An 18,393-nucleotide genomic window follows, 5' to 3' on the forward strand; every position below is an offset into this window, starting at 1 on the left:
CCCATGTGGGCAAACAAGGTCTTCTGTGTTACAGGGTTAGGCACAAGTCAAAGTCTTAAGGGAATCCATTTTATCACGTTTTCCTCCTCTCCTATGGGAGATCACCTCCTCCTGGCGGGGTCCAGCCACGGGGCTTTTTATCCCACCGGCATGTAATGCGGTGGGATATAGTCGTCGCGTCGTCCGTCTGTCTGTCCGTCCGTCCGTAATCATTTTGTTTCCGGACCATAACTCAAAGACCGTTGAATATTTTTTAACCAAAATTGGTAGATATGTCAAACATAACCTAAGGTGGTGCCTTTTGCTATTTACAGATTATTGTCAGTTTTATTTTTCTCGGTTTCCATGGAAACGTTTTGGACTTAGTCTTAAAGAAGGGTGGGCTTCGTTTCCGGAGCATAACTCAAGAACCGTTCGATATTTTTCAACAAAACTTGGTAGATATATGAAACAGAACCTTAAGTGGTGCCTTTTGCTATTTGCAGATTTTTGGCCTTTTTATTTTTCCCGGTTTCTATGGAAACGATTCGGACTTAGTCCCAGAAGTGAGGGGTGGGCTTCGTTTCCAGAGCATAACTCAAGAACCGTTCAATATTTTTCAACAAAACTTGGTAGATGTATGAAACAGAACCTTAAGTGGTGCCTTTTGCTATTTGCAGATTTTTGGCATTTTTATTTTTCTTGGTTTCCATGGAAACATTTTGGACTTAGTCTCAAAAAGTAAGGATTGCTTTCGTTTCTGGAGCACAACTCAAAAACCGTATAAAATTTTTCAACAAAACTTGGTAGATATATCAAACACATCCTAAAGTTGTACCTTTTGCTATTTGCAGATTTTTGGCATTTTTATTTTTCCCGGTTTCCTTGGAAACGATTCGGACTTAGTCCCAAAAGTGAGGGGTGGGCTTCGTTTCCGGAGCATAACTCAAAGACCGTTGAATAGTTTTTAACCAAAATTGGTAGATATGTCAAACATAACCTAAGGTGGTGCCTTTTGCTATTTACAGATTATTGTCAGTTTTATTTTTCTCGGTTTCCATGGAAACGTTTTGGGCTTAGTCTTAAAGAAGGGTGGGCTTCGTTTCCGGAGCATAACTCAAGAACCGTTCGGTATTTTTCAACAAAACTTGGTAGATATATCAAACAGATCCTAAAGTGGTGCCTTTTGCTATTTACAGATTTTTGGCCTTTTTATTTTTCCCGGTTTCTGTGGAAACGATTCGGACTTAGTCCCAGAAGTGAGGGGTGGGCTTCGTTTCCAGAGCATAACTCAAGAACCGTTCAATATTTTTCAACAAAACTTGGTAGATGTATGAAACAGAACCTTAAGTGGTGCCTTTTGCTATTTGCAGATTTTTGGCATTTTTATTTTTCTTGGTTTCCATGGAAACATTTTGGACTTAGTCTCAAAAAGTAAGGATTGCTTTCGTTTCTGGAGCACAACTCAAAAACCGTATAACATTTTTCAACAAAACTTGGTAGATATATCAAACACATCCTAAAGTTGTACCTTTTGCTATTTGCAGATTTTTGGCATTTTTATTTTTCCCGGTTTCCTTGGAAACGATTCGGACTTAGTCCCAAAAGTGAGGGGTGGGCTTCGTTTCCGGAGCACAACTCAAAAACTTCTCTATATCTTTCAGCAAAACTTGGCAGATATGTGAGGCAGATCCCAAAGTGGTGCCTTTTGCTATTTGCAGATATTTGTGATTTATTATTTTCTCGGTTTCCATGGAAATGATTCGGACTTAGTCTCAAAAAGGAAGGCATGGGTTTCGTTTCCGGAGCACAACGCGAAAACTTCTTAATATCTTTCAGCAAAACTTGGCAGATATGTGAGGCAGATCCCAAAGTGGTGCCTTTTGCTATTTGCAGATTTTTGTCGTTCATTTTTTTCATGATTTCCATGGAAACAGTTTGCACTTGGAAACAATTTGGACTTTAAGTAACTGTCAGAAAAATTGTTCTTTCAAACATGTGGAGGCCGGGGGGATATGTCATCTTCTGATGACTCTTGTTAAGAATGCCACATACTGTTTGGTAGTATCCAAGCTGAAATGTAATATGACACAGGGTTCGCAGGGTGTTATAATCCGTCTGTTAATTTTTTATAGTACTTCATCTGTAAGCATGGACGCCTTCACCTCAAGTAACAACTGTGAAGAATTGGAAGATTTTGTAAGCGTTTACCTTGAAAATGCCAACGCCTTTTTGAATAAGTATCAAGAACATGACAGTGTTGGCTCCTTTCTTGCCCGTAGTGATGACGGTTACATTCCTGCCAGAAGTGTTAAAGTATCTGAAATGGAGTCTGATGTGTACCTTAACTTTGAATCGGATATTGATGGCATTGTCATAGAATGGAAAACAGTTGCAGCATTAAATCATCCCGTGCGTTATCTAAATCTTTTGCCTCCTGACGAAGCAAGCATCAGGCCTATTGCATCCATGCTGAAGAAGCATGTACCTCTTACTCATTATCGTGCTCATGACCTTCAAAATTTCAAGCATTCAGTAGGAATTCGACTGTTTTATGAATACGGATGGGAATATTGGCTGGGCATAATACCAAATGGAAGCAACTCCCCAATGAGTGCTACGGATGTGCGACAAAAGTCATCTCGGTGTCTGTTTAGCCTGCGTCGGCAATTTGAGAGGCAGCTTCAGAAGGCATCTACATTAGGTATTGCGTCTAACACTCTAAGAAAAAATAACCGTAAAAACACACGCTACTTTTCCATACTGCCTGATGATTGTCATCCTATTTTACAACTGCTTCAGACAGCTATTGACAATGTTGAAATTCACCATTCTCTTAAGACAATATGTTTTTCTTTTCGATTTGGTGAGAAAAGTGCACTTCCCATCAAAGTTCCAGCGTGTGACGTTTCGGCAGTGAGGTGTCTAAGTATACATGCTGCAGTCAATATCCAGGCAAATTTCGGTATTGCACTCATGTGGTCCCGATGTTGGTTACAGCAGTTGGTTGGTGAAAGGGGCACACTAACAAGTGTCATGTCCTTTACCGAATGTGCCAATTTTCAGTGTAATCTTAATGCACCGACCTATACACTGTCTTGAAAGCATCTGGTCATTTACGCTTTATTCAGATGACACTCCTCACAGGTATCCGAAGACAACATTCCATCTCGTTTCAGGATCTGTTCTTGGCAATTCTGTTTTCCATGGTAATGCATTAGCTTCCATGAAAAAAAATGCTGAAACCTATATTTCTGAAATGGAAAATAACTTTGAACTCTTAAGAAACTGCGTGTGTAGGCTTGAAGTTGTAGTTGCCATAGACACTCCCCCTGTGGAAGTCATTGCTACCGATTATTTGAATGTGTATGGAGTGAAGCAACTTTTATCACAAAATGCACTTCTTGTACCGTATGCTGACAGGGAACGCCTCTTTGTACCTTATCTTAAACACATCGGCTTTGCTTTAGTGACAGAGCTGAAACACATCTATCTTGGCCATGCATTCACGTGCAACAGCTCCTCATTTTGGAAAGCGTTTCAGTGTGAACTTGCTTTGGAAAAGATGTTATGGGGTCGTCCATTGTGCTGGAGAAGCCACGTGTGGTCCATCAATTTAGGGCCTGGGGTGGCATTCCCTAGCAGGTGTAAAACTGACCAGTTGGGATTTCTTTCCCTCGATCATTGTACAACTTCGCTTGAACATGAAGAATCGCACCCACCTCTTGCAGTCTGGACCCATTCGTTCATTTATCAGAGAGCCATACAGCAGTTATTTGGTTTTCACGATTACCTCCATGGCTGCCAAACTGGTTGGGAGAAGGCTGCTGTTCATCCTTTTAAACGATTTGTACCACACTGGACGACCACCTTCCTTGTTTGCAGATTTCCTGCTTGGTTTGAAGGTTGGCACAACAAAAAGAAGTACCGAAGTATGTGGCACCATAACTGTAAATGAACTGTGCGCGTTGTTGTGTAAAACCAGGACAGAAATGTTCATCACATGGCCTTTCCCGCCGCACTTGCTATGGTAAAGAGTGCCTATGAAAATGCTGACCATGTCCTGCTGTCCGGTGTGTTGACAATCACCAAAATGCATCCTTAACATGGAAACATTTCTTCAAATATTGGACAATATCGCTTCTCAGCCAGCAGAAGGTCGATCTTGAGTCCAGAGCTATTGAACTCACTTCCATTGTCAAAACACAATTACACCTTAGTAAGCTCGTTTTCCTCAGTACTTAACAAAGTTGAAGCTTGTCCGTTGCCTTGGATATCTTCGTGCCTCACAAAGTTGCAAGGAGAACGTCTCACTCAGCAGCAGATAGTAATCTGTCTTACATTTATTAGTGCAGTTGCCTTTCTACAGCAAGGTTTTTATGTTGACTATGTGAAGCTGGTGCGCGTGGCCGATGATCTTCCTGTGCCACAATGTCGACTGAAGAGACTTGAAATTCAGTCCAAGATTCACCTATCTTCAGTGAACGTTATGACGTCATCATCGAACACCTGGCTGACCTCATTTCACAGGGGTGTCAATGACCGTGGGAAACACATCATAGCATCACACCATGACATCATGCCACTATTTTTAGACCAGGAGCATAGCAACCGAAAGAGAATGACATCACGCCACTATGTTGGACCAATCAGCATACAGCCAACTCACTCCGGTGTGACTCACCCTGACCGAGGGGTCAATGACCGCGCGTCCCGTGGGAAACACATCATAGCATCACACCATGACATCACGCCATTAATTTAGGCCAATCAGCGTAGAACAACTATTGGGGTTCACTGGACCACTGACCACAAACTAGTTTCGTCCGGTTTCAATTTTACCTATTAAAAAAAAACCCTCTGACAGTCAGTTGAAGTTATCATTTTGTCCTCTCACAAAATGTTTATATTTTCTATACTCAATAACCTTTTCTGTGGAGAAAATCTGTCATCTCAGAGCGCGCGCCGTTGAGGCATGGCGAATTAACAGTCGCAGCCTCCACACACTTCCCTCGTCTCACTCCGCCGAGGTGTAATATGATACCTCCTCAAGTTGTACTCAAAATCGTGGGTCTAACATTAGCCTGTCTCACGGTCCCTGACCCATATTATTTTGCCTACAGCCTAGCCCTCCCTGCAGTGCAAAAAAGGCTCTAAATGAAGTCTAGATTTTCCCCAGGTCTGCCTTGGGCTCCTTGTCAATTTAAATAGGTTTGTTTGTTTCTATCAAGATAATACATTCAGAGACTAAACATTAGTCTAGTCTAACATGAGCACTCATATGTGTAAAAGAAATGATACGGGTTCAGTTCACGGGTTTTATAACACATTTGTTCAATGCAATCAGCGTTCATTGCCACATGAAAATGGTTTGAGTTTGTCTTGACCATCACCAAAACAACCCAACTCAATAGAATTTCAAACGTATTTCAAACTTACCGGTATTCACATTCCATATTTGAATATCCAATCCATATTGTCATTGTATCCTGCCTTGTAATGCGATAAATTTAGGAATCAGGGATGATATTGAGATGTTATACCCAAATCCCATATGTTTGTGATTGTATTGAATGAATCAACCACCAAAACACATGAGACTAATATTGCACCTTCCATGTAAATAGAACATATCTGGGATTGTGTCGTGCAAAACACTCTCCCTCTCACAGTGCTAGCAGAGACGCGATCTGGTGACCCACATTTGCGTGTGTGGCACTATGCTGTGGCGGGAGGGGTAGGGGAGGGCGGGGCACTGCCTTGGCAGAGGGAGGGAGGTTTCTGTCGACAGTTATAGCCTGACGACATTTCCCAAAACACCCATAAATAAAAATGCTCGTTAGAATGAACGCTAGCAAGGGCGTGTCAGCTTTGAAATGTGCGTTCTGGTCATGGGGTTTTTGTACATCATATTTAGGAATGCAACTTTCAACTTTCTAAAATTCCATCAGGAATGGGGGGTAATTGTATAGTGTTAGCATGAAAGAGTAATCATAAATGACAACTCACAGGTGTATATAATTTTTATATGGGTATTTATATAGCACTATAGTCCATACCGCATGCATGCTCAAAGGGCTGGCAACTTGTTCCTTGGATGTCAATCACAGCCATATTACCATTCTCAACTCCCGGGGATCATCTTGCTGCCACTAGGCGCACTAAGTTAATGTGGCTACTAACGAGGTATACATCACAAAAAACAAGATAAACTGATTTCATTTTTTTTATTAGCTCCGTTTCAAACGAGTACAACTACGGGATAGGAGCGCTCCCAGAAGTTTACTTTACATCTGTTGTCTTATCACCGTTCCTAATCGTCATAGCCTTCACTCTCTTCATCAGATGTTATGTCTGCATTATCATCTTCGGTCAAGCCTTCGACCCAAGACTTATATTGGTACAGATTGGAAAACACATCATGATACAGATTATTTGTGTCTCCTACTTGTTTCAGTATTCCTTGTGTGTTTGGACCATACTGCATATGGTACAGATAAGTAATAAACCAGGCATACGTCTCTTTAAACGTGCTCCACATGTATTTGTTCAGTTTGGCTTGAATCGTGTCTTCGTTTAAACCTCTTTTCATGTACAGCTGTCGTTTCTCATCCAAAAAGTCTTTATTCAGCTCACGTGTACGTGAATACATTTGTCTTATACCTTGCTCTTCGAGATCAGCCATCTTTTTTTCCCTGTTGTTTTGTGTGACATCGTTTAATGATTCATCATCATCATTTTCCATTTCAGGACATTGTTTATCGTGTAAATGTCTTTGTAAGTTGTGGTTGTTGCTAAACACTTGACCACAATAGTCACAATCTGACAGTGTACGTGGTGCCTTCACAGGAGAGAAGTTGTCGCCTTCCTCCCACTTCCTTTTCACTTGGGGTATTCCCGGTGGACACACTGAAGACTTTACGGGACACCAGTTTCTTCTGTGTTTTTGCAAATCATGCATGTCTTGAAACATGAGTCCACAGTCATCACAAGATGGCATGGTTGGGAGGTTTTCTTCACACGTCTGCTCACGCCGAAAGTCTAACTCGGACTGAATGGTCCTAGCTTGGATGTCTCCTTTTAAGCTGAATGCATTGGGGCAAAGTCGCAAATGGGGAGGTGTTTGGGGTTTTAGATCAACCAACAAGTAACCATATGGTTTCTGGATAGCTCTTTGAAACGGCTCCATGAAACGGTCTGTGTTACCTGGATACATTTGCCTCGCCAAAGTCATGATGGGTTGTTGATCGATAGGGTTGTTGAACAGAAGCAGATAATGGCAGTTTCTTCGTTGTGTGGGATCCTTACTGAAATACAAATTCTGGTTCAAGGCGATCACTGAGAGATTACGATGATGACTTCCTTCCGTAAACAGATCTGTAATGCGTGGGTCCTTGCTGGCAGTAGACATTAAGTCATCGAGGATAACCACGTTCACCACATGGGGGTCCAGAAATGCATCCTTTTCGAGATCAGAAGGAATGCCTTGATGAAATTCCACATAGGGATAAACATGGGTTTGAATGGCATTATACAAGGGCTGCCATCGTTTGTAGAGCCATATAATACGTTCAGGATAAGGTTTAATGTTCATCCTTTCTAGAATCTGTTTCACTAAGTAGGTTTTCCCACAGGAGGTGGGCCCTGAGACAATCATGGTGAAGGGGTGAATCAGTCTACATTCTTCCAATGACTGGGTAATACTTTCTGATGAATGTGGTTGCTGCTGCTGCTGCTGCTGCTGCTGTGGTTGTGGAGGAGGAGGAGAGGGTTGTTGAAGTGGTTGTGGAGGGAGGAGGAGGAGGAGGAGGAGAGGGTTGTTGATGTTTCTGTCTTCTATGTCTCAACATATTGTCTGTCCTGGAAAACGTCATATAGCACACGGGACACGTTGTTGACTGCATGGTGGTCCGAGTCTAAATGGCAAAGAACCTGTCTACTGACTGCTTTTATCTAAAAACACGTCTTCCGTTTCTTTGTGCGACTCTGGGAGGAAGTCATTATTTTGGCTTCAGTTTTTTCCCCGTTCTCCTGCATCTTAATACGAGCTTTGGCCTGTTGAACGACTTGTTGGGTTGGAGACGTGAGAGCAAAGTTGTCTGTAGAATGGGGTAGGTCCATCTTGACGCCTTGTTTCTCATAATAGATCACATAATCATCCACGTTAGTAAAGGGATTGGGATATCCTTTAGCCTGCAAATAGTAATATTTGGTCCATTTCTTAGGGTCGTCCAAATAGGGTCTCCAGTATCTTCTGTTCATTGTCTTGTTCAGAACAAATACTGACTCTCACACAGAGGTTTCAGATGAAGTGTCACTATCACGGGTCCCGTGATAAATGAAGCTTAATCACCGTTTATGTCCTTTATATAGATGTCTGCTAGCCCTAATTCTAAAAACATGTTGTTAGCAGAGCGTGGTTTCGATCCACGGTCCTCTGGGTTATGAGCCCAGTGCGCTTCCACTGTGCCACTCTGCTCTCCCTTCACCTACCTTTTGTTAGGACTTTTATACACCACATCAACCAATGACAACAAAAATTGATTTATTCTCAAATAGTCACAAATACACACAATATTGTACGATGAACATCACACTCGTACACATGTAAATCTACATGACTACCATGATGCATTCTTTTTTCGGTTGCTATGCTCCTGATCTAAAAATACCTCTTGGAAAAGTGGTTTAATCCAAGGTCAACTCGTTACAAGGTCATTGACACCCCTTTGAAATGAGGTCAGCCAGGTGTTCGATGATGACGTCATAAAATCAAAATGGCGGATATAGGGCTATTCCGGCCTGTGTGTTCAGTGCGTAAGTTACATTTGAAAGAACCATGGATGAACCAGTTGCCATCTTCCTATTTCACAGAGTCGATGAGTATGAGATCACTCGCAATCACTGTTTTGACAGACATTTTGATTTTCTAGAAGATTCTGTGGTAGGACAGTTTTCACTTGTAATGTATGACTTTGTACAAGCCCTCCATGTACAGCAATTCATTCGATTGCACTTGCAGTGGGTAACAATATTGTACTCTCACGAGCAGTATCATCCATCATCTTCCGACTATTCTTCTAGTGATGATAGTGGAGTTTGTCGCTAACACCCTGAGTGTCATGATCAATACCAAATGCTCGCCCGTGGTGCATGTACATCTTGGTTACTTCCAGGATGCAGCCAGCTAATAGCCATAATGTTGTACACGGCAACGGGAATAGCCCTACGAACAGCACTGTTCCTCTGTCCTGACACATTCAGCAATGTATTGCTGTTTGCCACTTTTACAATGGATATTTTGTTCATGTTCGCCCTGTTGGTCTTTATTCTGTGTGTGAAGCCCATTCTTGTTTAAAATGAGGTCTATTCTTGTTTTGCCTTTACACTTAGGGTTAATGTTACTAAGTAGTGAAACAACAAATGACACTGCTTTCCGTCTAACACAGGGTTAGTGTTAGGTTAGGGCTAGGGTTAGCCAATTAGTTTTGTTTGGTTTACATGCGTTACTTATGCTATTTTTATGCCCCCGCCATCTACCTGTCTTTTGTAGGGACTCTAAAGGTGTGCATTTCATAATTTGTTATGAAATTTCTTAATTTTGTCACTTTTACATATGTTTGAACTTTGTTGAATCTCGTTCTATTCAGCCAGTGTTCGTTCCATCCAACAGGGGGGTGTACGTTATCCACCTCTCCTCAAAAACTACTTTATGGAATTCATTTAGATTACACATGTGCTTTATAGGGACTTCTTAGTAAGTGTATGGAGAAATTAGTTATTCATTAGGATACAAAGTTATACTTCATATATCGGTCATTTTCAAAATTAGTAGTATTTTCAGTTCTCTATTACAGTAAAATCAAGTCCTCAAAATTGATTTAATTTTATTAAAATAAAATCTCAAACTCGTCATTGTTCAAAAGTACAAACATGCAGGCTCAAATGTACTAATTGACCTTTAAATGTATACATGAGAAATTGACCCGTGAAGATCCGGGATAGAATAGGTCTTCAGCAACCCATGTGCTTGCCATAAAAGGCGACTATGCTTGTCGTAAGAGGCGACTAACGGGATCGGTGGTCAGTTTCTCTGATTTGGTTGACACATGTCATCGGTTCCCAATTGCGCAGATCGATGCTCATGCTGTTGATGACTGGATTGTCTGGTCCAGACTCGATTATTTACAGACCGCCGCCATATAGCTGGAATATTGCTTAGTGCGGCGTAAAACTAAACTCACTCACTTACTCCATGCTGTGGTAATGGTTTGGACATTTTGTTATATCAGTATAAAACTTGTGAATGAATTTAGGCTTTTGAATAATAACAAATTATAGCTTCTAAAGAATAGAAAAACACACCTGTCTATATTGAAAATAACTTAAAATATAAAGAGTGCAATTGGTAACAGTGTCACAAACAAATGTTATCCCTCTTAAAAAGTTGCAAAGATTATATTCTGAAAGGTTCTATGATACTGTCCGCATGGCCATGCTACATAGGCAACTGCCTAGATATCATTTTGCTGTTGATAGTATGGTGCAATATTAGTCTGCATAAAATATACTTCTTTCATTCTCTTGGATACCTTTAGTTTTTGTTAATAGTGAAATGGTAACATATTTATCAAATACCAAGGTTTGGCCAACATATTAGGCACTAGCAATATTCAAAGTAAATGGTAGTCTTACATAAAGTCAGAACAGACTACACCAAAAAATCTGTAAAGGTTGGAATACAATTAAGTTGATTACCGTTACTACATTTTGTACTAACTGTTGCCATACATTTCCTAACCGTTACCTTTAATTCATAAAAACTATAATCTTATAGAAGGTAGAAACTTAATGTGATATATTCGTTTTGGTTTTTATTATTTAACACATAAATAAATAGAAATTTATTATCACACCATAGAACATATTCTTCAGCATTGAAATTTATTAAAGATATGTCCAGACCGTTACTATTATTTGTCCAAACTGTTACCAGAGACTGTGGGTTTTTTATGCCCCCGCCATAAATATAGGGTTACCCTCGGTGTCCGTCCGTACGAAACAGGGAATGTATTCTATCCACTTCTCCACCATAACCGCTCTGTGGAATTCAATGAACTTATACATGGGCTTTCATGGGACTCTAATGGTGTGCATCTCATATTTTGTGTTTTTTTATTTTATTGGTTTTTTTAGTAAGTTTAGAGACATTTGAACTTAGGTACATTTTGCTGAATTTCTCTATGATGATAGTGTAATACGGGATGAAGTCTATCCACTTCTCCACAAAAACTGCTCAACAGAATTGAATGAACTTCTACATGTCTTTTGTAGGGACTCTAAAGGTGTTCATTTCATAATTTTGTATGCAATTTCTTACTTTTGTCACTTTTACAGATGTTTGAACTTAGTTGAATTTTGTTCTATTCAGCCAGTGTTCGTTCCATCCAACAGGGGGTGTACGTTATCCACTTCCCCTCAAAAACTACTTTATGGAATTCTTTTAGATTACACATGTGCTTTATAGGGACACTAAAGGCGTGCATCTCATATATTGATTTTGTATTTTATTTATTTTTCCAATTTTAATGCCGTTTGAACTTAGATCAATTTTGTTGAATTTCTCTCTGAATATAGTGTTATAGGGGGAGAAGTCTATCCACTTCTCCACAAAAGCTGCTCAACAGAATTGATTGAGCTTCTACGTGTGTTTCATTGGAACTCTTAAGGTGTGCATCTCATACCTTGTTCATCCAATTTCTTAATTTTGTCACTTCTACAGATGTTTGAACTTAGTTGAATTTGGTTCTATTCATCCAGTTTGTCCCATACAACAGGGGGTGTACGTTAACCACTTCTCAAAAACTACTTTATGGAATTCATTTAGATTACACATGTGCTTAATAGGGACTCTAAAGGTGTGCATCTCATATTTTGATTTTGTATTTTATTTATTTTTCCAATTTTAATGCAGTTTAAACTTGCATAAATTTTGTTGAATTTCTCTCTGAATATAGTGTTATAGGGGATGAAGTCTATCAACTTCTCCACAAAAACTGCTCAACAGAATTGATTAAGCTTATACATGTGTTTCATTGAGACTCGAAAGGTGTGCATGTCATAGTTGCATAGATGTTTATTGAACTTGTTCGTGAATTATGTTCAATTATTGATCTTTATATGTCTTATGAATGTCAGCGGGGGCATCCGTGTCCCTGGTCACAATTTTTTCTTGTTTCCTACTACATCCAAACTCCTTTGAACAGTAAAATTCCATGCCTAAGCTATCTTAACTATTAAAGCAATTATAAATTTCAGATATTAATTAATAACTTTTTGAAATACAAATCATTTTATCCTCACCATTACAAGCACTGTCCAAACCGTTACTTTGCAGATTGGTAACGGTTTGGACAGTAACAGTGAAGACAATTTGTAAGTAAATGTAATATAAATAAATGAATGATCCCTACAATATTTCAGAGCAAATTTGCCAATTTTGACACTATACTGTTCTCCAACTATAAAGAAGAGTCTTCAACAGCTAGTTTAACCTTGACTGCCTTTATTTGTACCAAAAGTACGATCATGAAGACTATGCATGATGAGGTCAATCACGTGTGACGTGGTAAAAGCTGTAAAATAACAAAGGAACTATAAGTGTGATATTCCTGTAAATTAGATGAGTGTAATCACACCTTTAGCTAAATTATACTTAATTGTGTAAAAAACACCAATACCAGACATTGAGCTAATTTACTGGTTCAATTAAAACATTTTTGCGATATCAAAATGCCATGACAGTTCTAAGTTGTTTCATAAACAATGATAAATTCCATAAAACATATAATACGAATGTCAAGCCCACTTGTATAGAGCCTCATGAAGGTACAGAGATGTACGTTTTTACTGCGTAGCATTACCCTACTTATATAGAGCCTCACAAATTACGGAAATGCATGTTTCTTCTAAATGCATAAAATACAAAGGGAGGTAATCAACCTCAAACCAAGGGAAGCAACTCTAGTGAAGCTTACATCAAATCTTAGATGTCAGTGCGTGACGTCACAGACACAGTGGGTAAGGAATTATGGGTAATATAAATGGTGGATTTGTGGAGCACATGTTCAGTATGGGTCAGTGTTGTAGTGCAAATAAGGAAAGACAGGAGTTGAGAAGTCTTGCAGACAGGATTGAAAGGATGGAGCAAAGAATGTGTATCCATTCACGTGATATTGACAGAATTTATGCAAACATTGAGTGTCCCAGACATTGCATATATGATGCACGACTGAAGGAAGTAGAAAGGATGGTAAACATGATCAAGCAGAAGGCAAGGCAAGGCACCTCCACTGCCTCCAAATAGAATTAACATGAGCGGTGCCTCATGCACCACCGATAGTACAGTTCCTTCACCAACTGTTCTGTTAGCCCCTCATCCAACTCCAGTTGCTGGGTCTGCTAACACATCAACAAGTAGTGATGATATTCAGATGCATTGATGTGTGAAGAAAATAATGCTTTGTACCTGTTTAAGTCATATGTAGTCAGTGTTTACATATTAATGACTATCTCCTCACCAGAATAAGCAGTTAAGTTTCTCATGTCAATTGTTTGCCTTCTTTTATATGATGTATACATGAAGAGTCATAAAAAGTATACAATGTTTCCACCATTTTCTGTGTACTTGAGTTTTCAAATTTTAGTATGTGGTAGAGTAGGGTACCAATAGCCAGCACATGTTACATTCATTTCTGGGGCGGTTGGCTAGCCCAGTGGTTAAAGCGTTTGCTTGTGACACCGAACACCCGGGTTCAATTGTGTGTTTGTTATCGGGTGTTTGTTATCAAGGTTAAATGTATTTTGCATATGAAGGAACATCTAATGTGTACTTGTTGTGGTTCATGAAGGGTTCTAAGCGTTCTTGCCATTTTGCCCTACATGGTTAGGGGTTTGGTTTACATGCGTTACGTATGCTATATCAATCTGGAATTATAGAAATTTAGTACTCAAGGCCAAAATAAAGTGGCCCGAAGTAATATTGAAGCATATATACATATATATGAAACAAAGGTTTAGTAAGTTTATCATTCCTATCTCTATTTCGCGCTGCTCTGAAGTAAGTAAGAGTGGTTAAATACATCTGTTGTGGTATTGTTTCCCACTCACAACAATTTCACACATGGAACATAAAATGGGCCACTTTATTTTGGCCTTGAGTGTATTGCTGGGTAAGCAGCAGGATGCTTGTCCTTATCTGTAACTTTGTACGAAATAAAAGTAACGTTTTTAATACTGTCGTAAGTTATTTGTGTTTCATCACAATGAATCACAGGTGCACGTGTGCAATTCACTAATAAGGCTGTTACCTGTTACCTGTTACCAAGCCTAAAATCATGTTGCACCCAAAGTACTGTACTGTACTGTACTGCATTTCCGGCTACCTGCAAAGTATCCAGCATACACGCTTTTGGGTGCGTTACAAACAAGCAATCGCTTGCAAGCCATTTGCAGCCATTCGCCTTACAAGGGTTTAATGCTTGATGCTTGCATATCCGAATGGGTATGTGTCATGGCGGTTGCATGCAAGATGATAAGGGATAGGCTACCGGATGTGAATCTGGGTTGGCATTGCATTATGAGGATGCATCCAGTACGTGGCCTGCCCATAGGGGATGGGTATGTGACATTCCCTAATGCATGTAGTATGGGGACCAATCATGCTGGCAATGGCCTGGTTAGGATGCATCCAGTATGAATAGGATTGATTCCGAATGAACCTGGGTTGACATTGTATAATAAGGATGCATCCAGTATGAGAATTGCAAAACCGAATGGGTATCTCTCACGGCGGATGGATGCAGGATGATAAGGGGGTATTTGATGCTTTATATGAATCTGGGGTGGCATTGCAGTATGAGGATGCATCCTGTGCGGCACTTGCCAAATCCATAAGGGTATCTCTCATGGCTGATGCATGTGAGGATGATAAGGGGTATTGATGCTGGCTGATGCATGTAGGATGATAAGGGGTATTGATGCTGAATGAATCTGGGGTGGCATTGCAGTATGATGATGCATCCAGTATGTGGGCCTGCCCAATAAGGATGGGTATGTGACATTCCCTAATGCATGCAGAGATGCCAACCCTGAATCAATTGAAAGTTGAGTGAAGCCTTGCTAAAACAAATTTCTAAGCCCTGAAGGTGTGAGTTGGGTTTTAGCGTGAGAGGGGGTTTAGGCCCCCTTTGATGGTGGGGGTCTGGGGGGCTTCCAATATGAAAATCTTTAGATTTAGCCTGGAAATATGCAATTTCCGGGCATACTTAACCAAATAATTCTTAACTCAAACTAACATATTTACTAAAATTCTTTCAAACATTCTAAATTTATAAACAAATTTGTATTTTCTAAAAAATCGGAGTTTTACATAGACAAATCGGAGAATGGATTTTGTATTTGAAAATCGGAGTAACCCCTCCAAAATCGGAGTGGTTGGCATCTCTGATCATATGGGAACCAATAATATGCTGGATGCATGTTGGTTGGCATTGGGATGCATTTCAAACCAACATGGCGGCTTAGGGAAATTTGAATGTAGCGCCATTCTGGCCATTCTGGAAAGAGTCAGCAACACTTCAAGCTGTTGCAAGGATTAGGATTAGGGTTGAGTTATTCCTTTGCTTACTCTCAGCCATTCCTGGCTTGCAACGCACCCTGTGTCTTAGCACCATTCCCCCCAATACATGAATAGGATTAAGCCTCACCAGCTATCTAACCACATACATAAATCAACAACGAATCTCAGTCGCAGCCGGCATAGATCCATATGCGAAAGTACAATACATCCCGCATTTCACAACCCCATCCTGTATATCAACTGTGTTATAACACGTTTACCTTCTTCCAAACTGTGCCAACCGTATTGTGTCTAATTTATCGGGTAAGCAATACATTAATTGTTGCTTGTCACATTTTTTTATGGGCTTTGTTAGGAATGGTTCCAAACATTTCACCCACTAGATAAGTAAGTGGTAACCAACTAGCTTATCCCATCTATTACTGCATGTACCGAACCCATCCCCATTGATTACATAAAGTCACAGCCATATCCACCTCGCCAATTATAAATGGTTGACCTTGTGGTATGAACTAATAGTTTCCAAACTTTGCTGTCATCATTCCCCAACCCTTAGCCATTTACTCATTTCAATATGAGGATGCATCCAGGATGGGCCCTACAAATACGGATCGCTATCCTACATTGCGGATGTATCCAGGATGAGGCCAACAAATCCGGATGGCAATCCTTTCAATCTGAGGATGCATCCAGAATGGGCCCTACAAATACGGATGGCTATCCTTTGAATATGAGGATGCATCCAGGATGGTGCCAACAAATCCGGATGGCAATACTTTGAATATGAGGATTCACCCCGTTGTACTTCTATTCTTGTTCATGTTGCTCAAAACACAAAACTACTATTTCAGCACCACATTCTTTATTTTAACTACAAGGCTAAATAAACAAGACAATTATGAAAAGCAGAAAATTACGTCGCTTTTAGCAATATTCCAGCAATATCACAGCGGGGGACACCAGAAATGGGCTTAACACATTGTGCCCATTGCTTTAACCACTAGGCTACCCCACCGCCCTGACCGGTTACATTTACGGGGAAGTGGCCTCATCGGCCGATGACACGTTGAGTGGGTCTTCCCCCCCTTGGCTTGGTCCAGGTACCACGGGTGTCTTCAGGAATGCAACATATTGCTCTGTCAGGTCCATGTTCTTCCTTTTCAGGGTGGTTAGGCTCCTCCTCTTGTTGGCCGTGGTGGTGTTCTTCACTTGGTTCGGAGGTACGTAGCCAGGTCACTGGAATTACAGTGTGCGGGAACCCATGCTGTACTGGCCACAGGCTTGGCTTGGCCCCAAGTTGCGCCATCTCCCGACACAGGTCTACGCTGGCGTTCCCCCCCTTGGCCTTTATCTTCACAAACCAATGGAAGAACGCCAGCTGCACCTCATTCATCAGGTCCGTCTGTTTTACCCTAGTGGCGAAGGGCTCCAGCCGCTCCTGCCATTGGGCATCTAGGTCGTACACCCCGTCCACGACTGCCACTCTGAAAATATATAAATTGCAACATAGAAAAAAACAAAAACAAGAAAACAAAGTCATCAATATCCCTCGCAATGGCAAAATACGCTTCCTGATTATGTCTACGAGTTATGATTATGTCAAATATTTAGGTGTGTATATAGAAAGGTGGAAGGAGGAGAGTACTGAAAGCTTTTGAAAGTTCTGCTCCAGAAAGCAGCACTATCACCAATTTCAGGCTAAGTCAAACTTGTTGCCATGGAAACGCCAAAAATATTTTATTTAGAATTCCAAAACTACCAAAAGGCACCAGTACACCACCACATCTATATATGTGCCAAGTTTGGTGAAGAAACATTGAACGGTTTTAGAGTTCTGCTCCGGAAAACACAAATGTGCACGGACGCACGCACACACGGAAGGAGTCCATTTTAATACTCCCCGCAAAACGCGTTGCGGGGGATAACAATAGTGCCAGTTTTGTTATTACCTTTAGCAGTGTGAGTTTACATGCTGTAGTGCGTAGTGCCTGACTATGGATGGTAAATTGTGATGGAACAAACCTACCTTCAGAACCAGTTTGTACACATTTAATGGGTTGGGTTAGGGTAACTGCGACCTTTACAGTGCAATGATTGTATACAAAAGTTGTAGAAAACTGTAAATTCTTACCAGAGAGTGGATCGTATGTCGTGTCACCGGATGAGCTGGGAGGCGGTTGGCTGCACCAATCGGGGCTCCAGGTACATTGCTGTGTCCTACAAACGATTAAACATGACGAAAATTTGAAACACCATATTTGTATGAAACACAAATATTGCAATTTTTTCCAATATATTAAATACGCATTCTGGTATACATGATATTATTATGTGTTATTTATGCCAGTGTAGCTTGAACACTCACACTCACGATTCCAACGTAATCCCTTAACACGGAAACTGAAAAGAAAAAGAAAAACTGTAGTGTAATAATATACCATAAAGTTCATATTGGTACTGGGATGCTTGGTTACATTCTTTAAGCATAAATATTACTCATGAATTTAGTGCAATACAACAGATAGAGACCGAGTACACCTTTTATAATACCATATATGTATATATTTATGGGTGATGTATACCTGCCGTACATTATGGAAAACTGTACAGATGAACAAGATAAAATTGTGATTGAAACAGCAAGACTCCAGATAATTTTTCAGCAGTGCGTACTGCTTATTTGTTCAATACAGGAGTACTGGAGTGTATACAAATGTGTACTGAACGTGAGTTACGCATATGGATGTATACTGGATATGGCTTAGACATACGGA

The sequence above is a fragment of the Haliotis rubra genome, unplaced genomic scaffold (assembly GCF_003918875.1).
Source record: "Haliotis rubra isolate DU_JTF1 unplaced genomic scaffold, ASM391887v1 Scf768, whole genome shotgun sequence".
Taxonomy (NCBI): domain Eukaryota; kingdom Metazoa; phylum Mollusca; class Gastropoda; order Lepetellida; family Haliotidae; genus Haliotis; species Haliotis rubra.